The sequence below is a fragment of the Lissotriton helveticus genome, chromosome 4_1, assembly GCF_964261635.1.
Source record: "Lissotriton helveticus chromosome 4_1, aLisHel1.1, whole genome shotgun sequence".
NCBI lineage: Eukaryota > Metazoa > Chordata > Amphibia > Caudata > Salamandridae > Lissotriton > Lissotriton helveticus.
In genome coordinates this window covers 2,082,840,933-2,082,856,912 of record NC_136063.1, presented here as the reverse complement: position 1 = coordinate 2,082,856,912, position 15,980 = coordinate 2,082,840,933, and the positions used below count along the sequence as shown (strand labels likewise).

Below are 15,980 nucleotides of genomic sequence, written 5' to 3'. Positions count from 1 at the left end.
AGAGCGTGCGGGCTGACGAAGTCGGCGATGTCCTCGCTGAATCGTGTGCGTGGTCCCGGGGGTCGGTAGATCAGGGTGCCTCTGAGGGTGGTCTTCGGGTTGGTGTGGATCTGGAAATGCAGGTGTTCGGCGCTGGTCAGGGTGTCATCGGTGTTGGTAGTGATGCGGATGGTGTCTCTGTGGATGATGGCGATGCCTCCTCCGGTCTGGTTGTCTCGGTCCCTCCGGACGATCTTGTAGCCCTCTGGGATGGCGATGGCGATGTCTGGGGCTGAGGAGGCGTTCATCCAGGTCTCGGTGATGAAGGCAACGTCGGGGGCGGTGGTGTCGAGCAGGTTCCAGAGTTCTACGGCGTGTCTGTGGACGGAGCGGGTGTTGAGCAGGATACACTTGAGGTGGGTGCTGCTGGAGTTCGGCTTGGCGGGTGCAGGGAAGGTCCGGATGCAGGTGAACTTGCAGGCGTGGCAGCTGAAAGGTCCGTGGGTGTGCTTCGGGGCGGCTCGGTGACATCCTGGGATGTGGCCGGTGTTGAGTGCGATGAGGTCGGCGGCGCTGTAGGTTCGTCGGGTCGGCTTCCGTCGGTGGGGGCCAGGGGTCCAGGCACTGGGCGCGGTCCAGGCGCGGACGGGCGCAGACGGGCTTACCTTTGGCGCGCCTTCGGCGCACAATCGGCGCGCCCGCTGCGCGTGACCGCTGCGAGTTCGCACGGTCGCCATTTAAGGCGAAGTGCGCGGGTGGGCGGAGCAGCTGGGAGGCGGGAGCGGGGAGGGAAACAGAAGAGAAAAGGGGCGGGGCTCAAGGCGGTGGCGGGAAGCGGGGGCAAAGCGCGACGATAAACGGCAATTAACAAGCACAAATCTGAGTGAAAACAGGGGAAAAAGACAGCGACACACGATCTGGGGGAAACAAGCACAACGTTCTGGGGAAGAAATAAAAGCAAGCACAAATTCAGGCAAAAACAAGCACAATTACAGGGAAAAAACGGGAAAACACCACGGAGATCGCTCAGGGCGGCAGCGAGGCCGGCGCTGAGACAGAGGCAGGCACTGGGGGCACACGCAGCAGCTGGTGGCCGTGCGGCGCGGGGGTGTCCCACAAGTTGACACAACAAAAGCTTGATGAACTGGCCGCAATTAGTAAATATTTCTACCTCACAACTGCAGCCCCAGAAAACACTCTGAAATTCAGAATAAAGAGTATTTTTCTGGAAAAAGAGAACCCATGGTCAAATATACTTGCCTCCGCAAAAGAAACTCTGAACCTTGCTGTGAATAACTGGGACCCTAAGTTACTTAATTATGCCACCATTAAAAGCGCAACGAAACGACAAGTCCGGCTCTGCTCGCGCATTATTGATCTGGAGGCTTTGGAATTAAGCGGCTTACACGAATCGCTAACACTCCCGCAGCGGGCACAGTCCTCGAAACAGCACCTTATCCAAGCTGTGGGCAAGGTGGCAGTCAATAGGATTTTAGCGTTTCGATTACACCCGCTGCCCCTTAAAGAGCTTTACGCCACGAATAGACTTGAGACAATACATTCTGAATGCAGCTTATGCAAGTATAAACAAGAGAGCATCACTCACATCCTGTTTTGCTGTCCGGGGCTGTCTGTCGAGCGTAACCGCTATTTAAAGCCAATTCTACTCAGACAAGGAATTAGAACGACAAAGGAGGCGGTGAACTACCTATTCACAATGGATATAGTGAAAGATATGGCTGTGTTCAGTAAATTTATACAACAGACACGTGGCAAGCTGATGGCCCAGCCTAATTAGGCTAGCGGCCGTTAACTGTTATGAGACATTTCAGCCTACGATGAAATGGACTAATGAACTCAGCTTTTTTAATTATTTTTTTTTTTTTTTTTTAAGTTTTATTATTTCTTTTTTCTTTCCCTCTTTCTCTTACACTATTTTATTTCTGACATGAAAATAATGCTCACCAAAGTTTGTCTTCTTTAATGGTTTTGAGTAACCAAATAAAGTTTTATTCATTCATTCATTCATTTAGTTCTTCGTTTCCCTTTTTTTCTGTTAGTGATTTTGCCCAACTAGTGAGTTGGTAGTATTTGAATTTGGATAGCAAAGCATTAGTGATTGTGGTCAGTTGATCCCAGGTGTTTCTGGTGTTCTCTGTCATCAGTTGGCCCCACTCTTTAATACCGGCTGCTTTCAACGGGGTGGCCATGCAATCCTTGAGGCAGTCTGGGGTGCCCGGAGATTCACATATGGGAGCCAGGGTACTATAATATGGTATGTTCAGCGTGCTTCTTATTTGGTACCATAATTTTACTGCAGTATTTAGAATCTTTAGTATTATCTTTTTAAAGAATTTCTGGTGGCCAAATTTATATAGGAAGTAATCTGTTCTTCCTGTCATTGTTTGTAGAAATTCAGGGTAGTGTTGCCAGCTTTTCAGGAGTGATCTCATGTTTTTGAAGTGAAAAGCTCTGTAGTATTCGAATAGGTCAGGACTAGCTATCCCTCCTTGTTCTTTTTTTCTCCTTAGTTTACTCCAAGCTATTCTTGTTCCTTTGGATGACCAGATGAAACTTATTTCCCCCTGAATTTTCTTTAGATATACCCTCTTAAATTCCAAAGGTATGGTGTTGAACAAAGGGTAAATTTAGGTAAGATTGACATTTTTATTATTTTTGGATCTTCCCAGGAAGCTTAGTGGCAGGCCACCCCATACTTTAAGTAGTTTTCTAGTTTCTCCAGCGATTCTGTTAAGGTTTATCTGGGGCACTTTATCCAGGTCGTTAACCAGGTTAATCCCCAAGTATTTTATCTTGTTTCTGGAATATGGGATGTTGAATTGCATATTCCAGCTCATAACCTCAGTCTTTGCCTGGTTGGTCTGATACCCTGACACTTTCCCGAAGTTAGCTAGAGTTTCTTCTATTGCTGCAATAGAGTCTTGGAAGTTGTCTGTAAACACCATCAGGTTGTCAGCGTATAGAGCAACCTTTTTGATCCATCCATGGTGTTAAAAGGCGATATTGAGCGATGGTTTCTGAGGTTGCTTGCTAGGGGCTCAATATAGCGGTTAAAAAGTAGCGGCAATAGCGGGCATCCTTATTGTGTTCCTCTTCTGATTGCTATATTTTCGGTGAGGTTCCCATTAATTAAGATCTTAGCTCTCGGTTTTTTGTATATTTCCTCAACCATACAGAGAAAGCTCTCCCCCAGATTATATTAACTGATGGCCCTGCTCAGGAATGTCCAGTTGACTCTCTCAAATGCTTTGGCAGCATCAAAGGTGATTATAGTCAATGTTTTTTTTTCACAGATGGCTATGTCTATGGTGCCAAAAAGTTTGTGTGTTATTTCTTGTATTTGTCTGCCTTTCACAAAGCCCTTCTGGTCTGGATTGATCAGATTTGCCTAGCCTTTTTGCCATAATCTGCATAAATATTTTCTAAACACAATTCAGCAGTAATATAGGTCTGTACGATTCACAGATCGTTGGATTTTTCCCCGGTTTTAAAATGATACTAATAGTTGTTTCATTCCAGGAGTCAGGGATTTTATCGTGTCCTTTGTAGATTGTGTTTAGTAACTCTGTTAATGGTGGGACCAAGGTCTCCCTTAGATTGATGTAGAGCTCATTTGGTAAGGCGTCCGGGCCGGCTGCTTTCCCTCTTTTTAGCCCTCTTATCACGCCTCCTACTTCTTCATTTGTGATTTCTGCATTCAGTTCTTCTTTTTCTTCTTCCGATAATGATGGAAGAGGCTTGTGATCTACATATTTTCCCAGCTGTTCCTCAGAAGGATTTGTTTCTTCATTGTATAGATTGGAAAAGAATTTTGTGAATTCTTGCATTATTATTGAGCTTGGTTCTATTTGATTATACTGCTGAATGCTGGATACTTTGTTTCTGGTTTGGTCAGTTCTTATTTTCCACGCCAGCATTTTGCCGCATCCTTCTCCATATTCATGGTTCGATAGTTTACTGGCTTCCCATTTCCTCCTCACTTTACTCTCAAGAATGTCTGTAAGTGTTTCTTTTTGTTTTTGCCTTTCCTTTTCTAGTTCTTCTTTAGTGGTTGCTGTATGCTCTGCTGCTATATGTATATCAAGTTGTTTTATATTGTTCTCCAAGTCTCCTATTTCTTGCATTATAACTTTTGATCTATATGCCCCCATGTTTAACAACTTCCCTCTGATTACTGCCTTATAAGTATCCCAGGTGATTTGTTTCGAGGTCCCAAGTTTATTATTCTCGAAGAAGTTGTCTGTCTCTGTCCTAAGTTCTTCTATCAACTGTGGATCTAATAGGATAGAGCGATCAACAGTCCATCTGGTTTGTGAATTGTTTTTTGAGGTTTGCATTGTGAGTTGGACTGCTGAACGGTCGGACAGGTGAGCCGGGAGGTGCTCTATTCTCCTGACATTTCCTAGTAGACCCCTATTTATTAAGAAATAGTCAATTCTTGATTTGTGTCCTCATTTTTTATTCTGAAAGGTGAAGGCCTGTCTTTTGTCGCCTTTCTCTTTCCACATATCCATCAGATCCAAATCTTTTGTGTAGTGTCCTAACCACTCCCTCATTTTTGGTAGGTTTGCTTGTCTTCCTGGAGGGGATCTATACACTTTAGAATCTATAATTATGTTATAGTCACCCCCTAGCACTATTAGGGACGTTGCTGATAGGAGCTGTGTATGGAGTTTTTGAAGGGGGGTTGGGTCGTCGATATTTGGACCGTAATAACCTGCTACAGTAAATATATTATCAAATATTCTTACTCTAGCTATTGCCCATCTTCCTTTATTGTCCACTTCTGTGTATTCTATCTTGACTTTGAGCGATTTTTTGAAAATTATTGCTATGCCCTTAATATTACAATCTTGGTTAGTACATACATAGGCATCGACCTAGCTCAGATTTTTCATTATTTGATCCCACTCTGATTTTAGAAGGTGCGTCTCCTTCAATATGATGATCTCGCTATCTATTGACTTTAGATATTCAAGATTCCTCCTCCTTCTATTGATGGTTCTAAAACCATTGACATTCCAAGAGAGTATACTACATTCTTTGGAGTTTGTCTTCATCTTCCTATGTTATCTCTTGGAAAACACATGAATGTGTTCATATATACAAGCTCCGTAGACTTCTATTGTTTTCATTGGTGAGGACATTTTTTCTGTTTTTTTCCCTAATTTGCTCCCCACCCGTGTTCTCTTTTTGTTTTGTATTTTTGCTTTTTTGTGAAGTTTACCGTTACCCACCCTGAGGAAACCTCCCTTCTTCTTTTTGGCTGTATTCTTCGCCCTCTTCGAGCTCCATACTTCACCTAATTCGAATGCTTCACCTTTCTTATTTCAATTTGCGGTCCGCAATTGATTCTTAATTTGCTCCAGAAAATGTTCGACCTCCTTGGGGTCCCTGATGTTGAACATTTTGTTCCTCCACATATCCTCAGAGCTGCGGGGAACTTCATCTGCACTGTAGCTCCGAGAGATTTTAGTTCCTGCATATGCTGTCCCAATTCCCACTGCCTGTCCTGGGTAGCTTTAGACATATCTGAGCGGATTCTGAAAGACCAATCGTCTTTATTGAAAGTACCTTTCCTTAAGGCCTCACTTAAGATTCTTTCTTTCAGGGTGTATGTTTTAAAGTTAATAAAAATGTTCCTAGGTGTTTTCCTTTCTTTATTTTTGTCAAAGGGGTCGCGGTGTGCCCTCTGTATATCTTCTACCAGGTCCGCCTCTCTAGTCCAGGGCAAGTATTCTTCCAGAAATGACACTATGAATTTTTTTATGTCTGTCCCTTCCAGATTCTCTGGAACATTTAGGATCCTCAAATTGTTTCTTCTTGCTTGGTTTTCTAACGATTCGAGTTTCTCTTTCATGGTTTTTTCGCTGTCTCTTAATGTTCTGATTTCCTTTTGGTTGTCTCCACTTTTCTGCTGAGAGCTTCTACTTCTGCTTCCACCACTGTCACTCTTTCCCCAAGCGTATTTAATTTGCGGTCAAGCGACTCGCACACTTCCTGGATCTTGCTTTGATTGGCCTCCGAAACTGCGAATTTCTCTCTCATTTTTCCCCAGCATCTTTTCCATGAACTTCTCTGTTTGGCTTAGGGCAGATTGCTCTCCCACCATGCTGCTTACTGTTTGTGCTGCTGTGGATTCAGCAGATCTTGCCATAGTGGAGCCTTCAGATATCTTGGCTTGTGGGTGTGTAGCCGACTCTTTCTCTTTGTTCATATCTGAACTGTTATTGCCTGATGGTATGGTGTTATGTTCAGCTCCGGGGAGGGAGTTTGTGTTTGTGGTGGAGTGCGCGTTTTTTTGAAGTGCAGGATGGTTGCCCTGCGTTCCCTGAGATTGGACTTGTTGTTGTACCTTAAAGAAGGACCTTAGAGAGGGAGTCTAAAAAAGGACCTTAGAGAGGGAGTCACTCTGATTTTTTGCTCTGTCTGACATTTCCCCAGGTCTTTCCCTTTTGTTGATTTGCCTTTTATTTTGAGAGTTTGAGATTCTAAATTAGGGTTCTCTTTGGGTTTTCTTTTTGTGCTTCTAGGGGTCACACTCTGCTTTATAGGAGGGAGTGAGCTGTGTTTGAGGAACTGTCTGTTCCTAAGGCAGTAGCTTGATCTTATGTTGTTGCCCTGTTCCAGTTCCGCTGCTCTTACTAAATTAGGACCGATTGGGGGGGTTTGAGTTTCCCAACCCCCCTCAACTCCCAAAGTGTGTGTGTGGCTGCAGCCTTTACCTCCTTTTCCTCCCTTCCCTCCGTTGTTTGCTTGCCCCTCTGCAACCATCAAGTAAATCAAGTAAAACAACTCCTCCTCCCCCCCACCAGGTACCTTGTTCATAGGCGAGTATATCGTGCTCCAGTCCGGTCCCTCTGAATTCCGCCATTCTTAGGGGCCACCAAGGATCCTCAGCTTCACCGGGGGCAGTAAGGGGGTAATTTCCTTAGTATAAGTCTCTGTTACAGCCTCTGGTGCCGCTGTAGTCGTTGTAGTTGTGCCCCCGTGTTTGCCTGCTTTTCCTCTTTTTCCACTGCCAGCCTCGGCTGAAATCTTAACTGCAAGGGTGGTCGCGCTTCCCCTTCTCCCCCGGAACTGGAAGGGTGAGCTGTCCGTGACCTTCCTTCGTGTCTCGGCTGACACAGCGATGTTGGTAGCAGCAGCGGTCGCGCTACCACTCTTGCCCCGGAACAGGAAGGGCCCTCCTGCAGCCTCTGCTCACCTCTGATGCGGCCACCCATAGACCAGAGTACGTCCTTAGCGCGCAGTGCAGAGCAACTTTCACCGCGGCTCCGCCCCAATTACCTCCTGCTGGACTACGAGGTAAGGGGTTTTGCATTCCAAAATTTCTCTAACTAGTATTTTTATTTTCTTTCTTTCTTTGTGCTCCGGAGTCCATATTTATGTTCCTCCCTTGCCAAATGCGGTTTGCGGTTTATGTGAAGATTAGGTGAGAGTATTTTGTGGTTTTAGTCCGCAGCGAGCACGGAGCTCCCAGCCGGACCTCTTAGCCGGCCGCCATCTTCCTCCAAGTCAAACTCATTTACAATATTAATGAAAAACATTATTTTACAATTCCCCTTCAGGAGAATTTGTTCACCTGACAGAACTGTTTGTAGCTCATATGTGTAATTACTAGGGCACACGTTGGGGTGCACATGTGTAGAGGGCGTCCACCCACTATTTTAACAGGGTAGATGCACTCCACCCTGCCAGAAAAGTGGCCACAGTGAAATATGCTGAACTTGTCCCAGTGTAATTATCAGACACACAACATGTTCAGTAGCGCCTGCACATTTTCTGCTTTCATACTGAGCAGCAATGTGCAGGCAGGAAGGTTTTTTTTTTCATTTTAACCTCCAGCTGGACAAAAGGTAAAGTCTGAAGTTAAGGGGCCATTAGGCCTTCTTTTGCTCCAATATTATCATATCTGGGTGAGGTATGGAACCTCACACATCGATGCAAATGCAACGGAGAGGAAACAAAGGCACACAGCTTGTTATCACTTTACAGGTACTTAAAGGAGGCATGCTTTGGGCTTTGTTCTGTCCCTGTTTATAATGAGATATACATGCACTGTCCGAATGTCAGATGTGGTGGTCTGTCCCAGTGTTTACACAAATGATTTAAATACCACTATTGTATCTCTTTTATAATTCTAACATACACATTATACATTGATAATAAATCATGTGTGTAAATCAATGTACATGATGTGTTACATAAGACAGTGAGGGTTACAAAATGTAGGAGTCACATGCCCTTCATAGCTCACTGTCCTATATTAGAAGGATTCGAATTTATGAATTGCAAGTAACACAAGGAACTCTGTCAAAAAAAGTAGCCCACTCACCTAGCTACATAAAATACAAATCTGTTCTCTGCATGTTACATGATGTGCTTTGCAGGAGACATATTAACCGTTTATAATACTTTGATTCAATAGTGGGATAGACAAAACACAGATCTATCCAGCAAAATCATTAACCTTCAGAGTTATCTTTCTATATTATTATTCCCTGAGAACTCCTGGGTGGACAGAGATCCCAGCAGCAGGTGCCTTAAACTCAGAAGATATTTTAACATGCAGCCTTTGCAACCAACTAAGCAGACCAAATCTACGTCGACCATGTTTCTTCTTGTTGCGAATTTCCTTGTGGCAGAGTTACAAATAAATGTATTAGTTGACGCCCAGATTTTGTGTTGTGGTTGCACCACATTTTTGGCAGAACCTCAACGCAAAATCTTACTTGTTGAATCTCGTAATGCACTTAAATGTACTCATGATAGATAGACTTGCTAAACATATTGAGTCTTAATATCTGATGTCACTTTTGGTGATGTCACTTCCGGTGCTGTAATGCCACGCACGGAGCCACGGAACTTGATGTCATGCGCTATAATGTCACACGTCATGATGTCACTTGGGTACTGTCTAACTTGGTTAGTACCCCACTTGTTTATTTAGGGTTTGTGCCCTGGTAATTACCAAATGCTAGGCAACAATGTGAACTCCGCCCACATATTGGAAATAAAATGCAAGTGATTTGATTACAACAACGTCTTCAGGCTGGTCAGGCATCCCATGTATTCAGCGGGATGGATGGATGGCAGTGTAAACTGTTACAAATGCATTTTGCATTTTAGTGCAATCATCTTGTTACAGGGAATCTGCGGTATCATATTGCTCATGCTTTAGGGTTTTAATTCACCAATACTTGTCAATGAATGTATCATCACATATGCAAGTGGTTTATTTATTATTTAACTGGCATATGAAAAGTAAGTTACAGCAATAACTGCGTAAAAGAGGACATGCTGTATCTTTACTCAATTGCACCAAAATATAATACACCGAAAGAAAAATGTAATTTGCTAACACACTTTTCCCCCATTTAAATCTCTCCGTGGTCTCTTTTGTATCTATTCCCGGGTATTATTTATTGTGAAAATTTGGAAAGGGATAAACTCCATCCTCCTGAGAGTTGGAAAATGCGCTGCAACCTTCTATATCGGGTTCTTAGCTGGAGGGCTAGCGAGAAGCGTAGCAAGCATTGGCTTGGTTAGCTAGAACTAATCCGACGCGCTAGCATGGCAGAAAGGATGTCTTGCATTAATCCGCGATGAATAAACGTAATGACTTTTATCTCCAGCAGGAAACATCCTGCTTCCCTCTCCGTGTCAGCTAAAATCGCATAATAACTTAGTAGCTTGAAAGCTAAATATCTATGCGCATTGTTGGCTAATTCTCCTCTGCGCCGTTGATCTGGGGAAATCTTTCTACTTTAGACAATAATTCGTGCGCGCGCCTTTACGAATGGTTGTGACAGCGATACACCTATTAGCGCGCCTACAGTTTCATCCCATGACTCTTGTCTGCAGTCAGCATCTGATAGGGGTTGACAGCGCCACGCGCAAGCTGCAGAACTGCACAGAATGCGAGCAGGCTGCAGAGGCGAGGCGCACGGTTTCTCCGGCAGCTAATTACTTTATAATGACTTTAGCGAGAGCGAGAAACATACACATCCAATCATTTGTATCCGACAAAAGCCAAAGGCAGTGTAGAAAAATTACAACTTGAGCCTGTGAAATCTCAGACGTGAAAAATGCAGCAGTTTAAAATGGCTGGTGCTCTTTTTTCGGGATTTAGTTTTCTGTGCAAGATACTTGTGTATATGTGTGTATGTTAATATGTCAAATTACTATTTTTTTTTCTGAAGATCACGTCTTGAAGAAAGACAAACCTCAGTCTTTCAACATACATCATGAACGTATTGGGCCCAATTTGCAAATGTCTGGTTAATCTCTGCCACATATGTGGCGATTTCAACACATGTAGGTATACATTTATTAAGGAAATGTGGGTGGGACAAGGGGATTTGACTGAAAATGAGTAATTATTACTACAAACTGGATGTGGTTTATGGAAATAAAGAAGGAGTTTATGAAGGTAATACGAAAACAATCCTACAAAAGGTTAAGGCATTTAATATTGACATAATATGTTTCTTATTTTTTTGAAGCATTAGTAGTGACAAAACAGACTCAAATATACTTCCAGCAAACCTTGGAGTGAGACAAGCAGCACACATTGCCAGGCAGTGATATTGTACCAAAGCGTGCTCATAAATATAATGGAGGCAGAAAATAACACTAGGGAAAAAATATTATAAAAATGTGTTTGGTGTAATTTATTTATTTATTCGTATTATTGGAGGCACTAAATAATATTACAGAAAAAACAGGAGAATGGTGGATCGGGGAGAACATGATGGACAGCTAATGGCTGCCCACGTGTCTTTTTGGGGGAGGTGCGAAACCAGGAGGACGGAGGAAGGCGGTATGCGCTGATGATGTCGGCAGCATACATTAAACCAAGCCGCATGGTGACTAATGAGAAAATAAAAAAAATAGGTTACTTTAGAAGCTCACATTAAGGATTTAGTTGAAAAGACAGGTACATGGAGTAACTTAAAGAAATATGGAGAAAGGTTGAAGAGTGGGGTTTAATAATAAAATAAAAGCTTCAGAGACAGGAAAGAAAGAAAAGGGGTCAACAAGTGATTCAGAAATAGGCATAGCTTTGAATTTTAACTAAGAGAAGTACATGGAGGGAATTATGTGTCTGTGCTTTGGACAAGAGATGATTTAGCTTTTACAACTGATGTTCCCTAATTGAGAGAGGAACTTCGTAAGTGGTACAAGGAGGTTCATAGGTTGTACCTAATAATGCTCCTTCTGATTTGGTTGTTGACAAATATATCAGATAATAGAGCATTTGGAAAAGAAGGCACCAGAGACAGACACTAATTGGGCAAAGATTTTGAGATCTTCTCAAGAGCTGAAAGAGTTGTGCATGCCTACTAAGAGAAACCTATGTGGATTTTCAATAAGCACAGTGGAGTCAAGATCCTTCCAACGATAGTGCAGTGTTTTTATTTCTGCTTTTGTTTTGGTTTCCGTCATGAGAGTAGTTCTCAAAGTCATCAGAGTGTGATTTGTTGGTAGACAAATTTAGTAACTTTGAAATGTGCCAAATACAGCAGTGATTGGTTTGATGCTAAGATATAATAATCAAGGAGTAGCTGATGGTTACTCTGACAAAGCAGTTTGAGAGGAATGGTAGAAATCATATTATGGGTTCTGATTTGGTATAAATGCCATACAACAATGCTTGGTTGAATTTGATATCCTCTATGCAAGGTGTGAAAATGGGAAATTGGATGATGCAAATGCTGGTTCGTGGAAGATGGATAGTGAAAAATTCTGGAATAGAACTGTTGAAATACTGTAGAAGGGCACTGCATGTCATTTCTGTGGTAAAATTGGGCACTGGAAGCCGAAATGTTTACAATATAAGATTGAATCCAGAATAGTTTTGTTCTGCAGATGCAAATAAATATGAATCAGACACAAATACTTTAATGGTCCTAGCCCAACCAGCTTCTGTATGGAACATGCCTAATTAGAGACAGTTTCATATGAATATTCCTTCAGTCCCAGTATTGGAGCAAAGCTGGAAAAACAAAATGCCATATAATCAAGGGCATCAATATAATCCATTGATTTCCATAGTTTTTCTCCAGAAAAGTATTATCAATGTTGATGCCTGAAGGGTGAGGAGGATTGTCTGCTTGGAGCAGTCCTGGAAGTAGACCAGAATAACCATATATTGAAAGTAAAGTCAAAGGCCACCCTGTTTCTTTTTTGATAGATAAAAAAGTGCAAAGGATGTTAAGATAAACGTCAGCTCCAATGCTGTATTCCCCAGAACTAAACAGTAAAAATATTCAAGTGAAGCCAGGTAAGGAATGAAACCTGTAATTTTAAAAAGTGATTGAAGAGAGAATTCTTAGGGAAGTGCTTACTAGTCCTTGCAATCGTCCATGATGGGAACTTAAAAACACTGAGTGGTAAATTGAGAAACATGCAGGATTTGAGAAAAATAAATAAAATAACAGACTAATCCTGAACAGCAACGGGTGCCTGAGAGACCTCCACTAGCTCCCGGTCACACTAGCTCCCAGTCACACTCGCCTATAAAGTCCTCCACAACGTCAGACCCACAGACCTCAACCACTGCCACTCCTTTCACACTCCCACCAAACATCTCTGCTCTTCCCATCAGGCCTCGGTTCATCAATTCCATCACTGCATCAATTCAGGAAGTACCTCAAGACCTGGCTCTTCGACTGCACAGCATAATCACCCCCTCCACATCAGTGCCGTGGAACCCTTATGGGTGAGTAGTCACTCTTTACAAGAACACTGTTGGACTTATGTTACTGTGAAATGTGCTAGAATTCAGTGGATCCATGCCTCTCCCATGAAATGAATGAAGGTGGTAAATGAAGAAGTAGTGAAAAAACCCACTGATTCACAGATTCAAGTTCAGGTTCGCAACGTGGGTCCAGAGGGAGGTGAAATATTTAAAAATGAAACTGGTGAAGACAGCAATGTTAAAGAAGTTCTTGTTGATGAAAGTGAAGATTCTGGTGAAAATACCAGAAGGTATGTTCTGTTTACAAAAGTGAGGGCTGGCGGTATTAAAAAGTTAAATACATGTTTGAAATTTAAAAGAAGGTTCTGATCCAAACACAGAAAGACTCTAGGTGAACACTGGAGTCACAAGAACCCCCAGTAAAAAAAACAGTTCACAGTGAATCTTGCTACTAATGCTGATCAGAGTTCAAGTCCATCAGTAGGTGAAGAAGATTTCAGCAGTGGTCACAAGACATGATACAGGGCTGCAGGGATTGAGGCACAATGTGGGAGTTTTCTCCCATTGTGTGGGGGCCATTTGTCTTTTTTTTACAGTCCACCACCACCAGGATATACCTGATGGGGAAAGTCAGCAAATTTAAAAACATACAAATACCCTCTCTAAATAGGGTGGACAGTCAAATTGCTTACCTCCTACAGCCCATACTACATCGGCCCATCAGAGGAAGCTTTCTGCCATTGGAGTTCATTTTACTTTTGTTTAGTTTGAAGGTGAGACTAATCCGTCGCTGTCCTGATGGAGTACCATCTCCACCAAACTCTAAACTCTAAACCAACCGCTATGTCCGAAGGCAGAATTCTTATCAAGGTTACTGTGAAAAATGTTTTTGACTGATGAGAGGACTTAGCCCAAACCTTTTCCTGTCAAAACCAATGGTTTCTGCAGGACTTCCTCTAATGGCTATCTAACTTTAAGAAGGATTTCCCAGATGCAGCCTGCAACCTTGCCAAACTGGAGGATTATAACTTACATTTCAGAGACTTTTTCAGGAGGTAAAATATTTGACTGAGACATCCTGATGGGGGTGTCCAACCTCCATTCTATTGCTGTCAGCCTGAAAGTATGCTTAGTCTAAGTCAACCACAATCAGTGACTTCTGCATTTTATTGTGGTTTTAAAACCTAGAATGTTTAAACTGTTAAAATTCATATTTATGAATTTTAGTTTTTTGGTATCATTTTTCTTTAAAAAAGTTTTTCTATTTGTAGAAGTTAGCTATGGAATTTTTAACATCTTGTTTTTTAACTTTTTATCCTTCCGCCATGGTGCAAGGGAGCCCACGTTGCCACTAGGCAGCAGTTTGTGTGCCACTACAGGCAGAGAGCAGGAATGCACTGTACAATGTTGAATACATCACATTCCTGCCCTCTCCCTTTCATTCAGTGCAGAAAGGTGTCTTGCTGCGTTACATAAATATTTGATAAACTTGTCCTAAGTGATTTGTCCAGAATCAAAGGATATTGAGCTGAGGCCAGGATTCGATCCTGGTGCCTCAGCTCCAAAGTCTACCACTCAGTCCTCCTGTCTACGTTTCCTCCATATTTTGCCCATGTGTCTGAGTGAGAGTATGTTTGTGTAAGACTGACCCTGTAAGTGTGAGCGTGTGTCTATGTGTATGAGTGAGTTAGAGTGAGTGAGAAGGAGTGAAGTAAAAGAAAATGAAAATCAGTGTTGGAGTGAGAATTCAGATTGATGATAATTGAGAATAAGTAACTAAGAATAATAGTGTGTGCAAGTGTGCATGAAGAAAGGAGAAAGTATGAGTCAATGAATGTGAATAACTGAGAATGGGGGAAATTTAAAGTGAGTGCCAAAGAGTGAGGGCGAAAGGAAGAGGGAGTGTCGTGTTTCAGAAAGAATGAGTGAGAGTCAGTATGAACTAAAAACAATGATAGTGAGTAAGTAAATGTGTGTTTGTGAATGAGAAAGTAATGTTATGCTTGCTGGTCTGCTGTTAGCCCTGGCTTCTTGAAGGTATTTTTTGGCCTATAGATGCACCTATGACAAAATGCTGGTGATGGCATATTGGAGGCAATACTTAGCATGACAGGAACCTTTGACAAAATACTGATATTGGCATACTGGAGGTAATACTTGGCACTGAGATCCTAGAGGTAGTATTTGGTTACGGCCATACTATACTTAATAAATAGATATGAGGCACTAATCATAAAATGCTGTAACTGACACACTGAATGAATAAATGACTGAATTAATGCATGAAATGTGACTTCCAGAGCACATGGCAACCCCCTGGAGTGTTCTGGCACTGTGTTTTGCTGTCACCTATTGAGTGCAGTCAGATCGTCTATTCTTGTAGGAAAAGCCAGGTCTCCAACCTTTTCTTGAACAGTGAGGTAACATCCACGGAGTGCAGCTCAAGAGGTAGTTTGTTCCATGTTGTTGGTCAAAAATAGGAGAAGGTCTTTCCACCAGTTCTCATGCGGCAAATCTTAGAATTCCTCACAAGAAGGCTGCTGGCTGATCGCAGGATTCTAAAGGGAGCATAGAAAGGGATTCTGCCCCTAAGATTATGCCTGGGCAGTAAATTCCATTCAGCTTGCGGAATTTGAATAATTTGGGTAATTTCGCGTTCCGCGGAGAACGCAAAATAGCCCAAAATTCAGCGTTCCGCGACATCGCGACATTTTTTGCTTGTTCACGTTCTCAAAGTGCGTGTTCGCGAGATATTTCCCCCCGAGCACACAAACAACGATTGCGAACAGGAATAAAGCATCGCGAACAAGCAATTTCGCCTGATCGAGGAATTTCTGCATGTTCGCAGAGATTTTTTACCGTTTCGCGGAGATTTGCGTAACGCAATTACGCAAATTCCACCCACTCCTACCTAAGATAACCTCTGCCTCTATAGGACAGTGCTTTGTGGACCAAAACTAAAGTTTTGAAGACAATTTGCTTCTTCATCAGACGCCAGTGAAGGGCACACAGGTGTGGGGACATATGTTCTTGGATTCAGGCTGCCATATTCTGGACCACCTGAATCTTGTTGAGCGTATGAGTGCCTGGATGACACCTTTCTTGCAGAGAAAGAAAGAAAATGTAAGAACATTTTAAATATATGCAAAATCCCACAACAATTGCCAATCACTGACTTGAATTGAGGTTGAAAAGAGAGGGAGTTATCAATTTTAACCCACAAACTCTTAACTATTCCCGCCTGAGGGCCTATAGTAGGGCATATAGGCAACAT

The 15,980-nt window shown here is 42.5% G+C and overlaps 1 long non-coding RNA gene across 1 annotated transcript in view; it reads right to left on the bottom strand.

Moving 5' to 3' along the window:
* The window catches only part of LOC144827796 (uncharacterized), a 32,212-nt gene extending 25,224 nt beyond the window's left edge, over positions 1-6,988 (bottom strand). Inside the window, exon 1 of the long non-coding RNA XR_013610381.1 lies at positions 6,820-6,988. This is a non-coding gene — a long non-coding RNA (uncharacterized LOC144827796). The remainder of the gene's footprint in view (positions 1-6,819) is intronic.
* Positions 6,989-15,980: the final 8,992 nt, after the last annotated feature.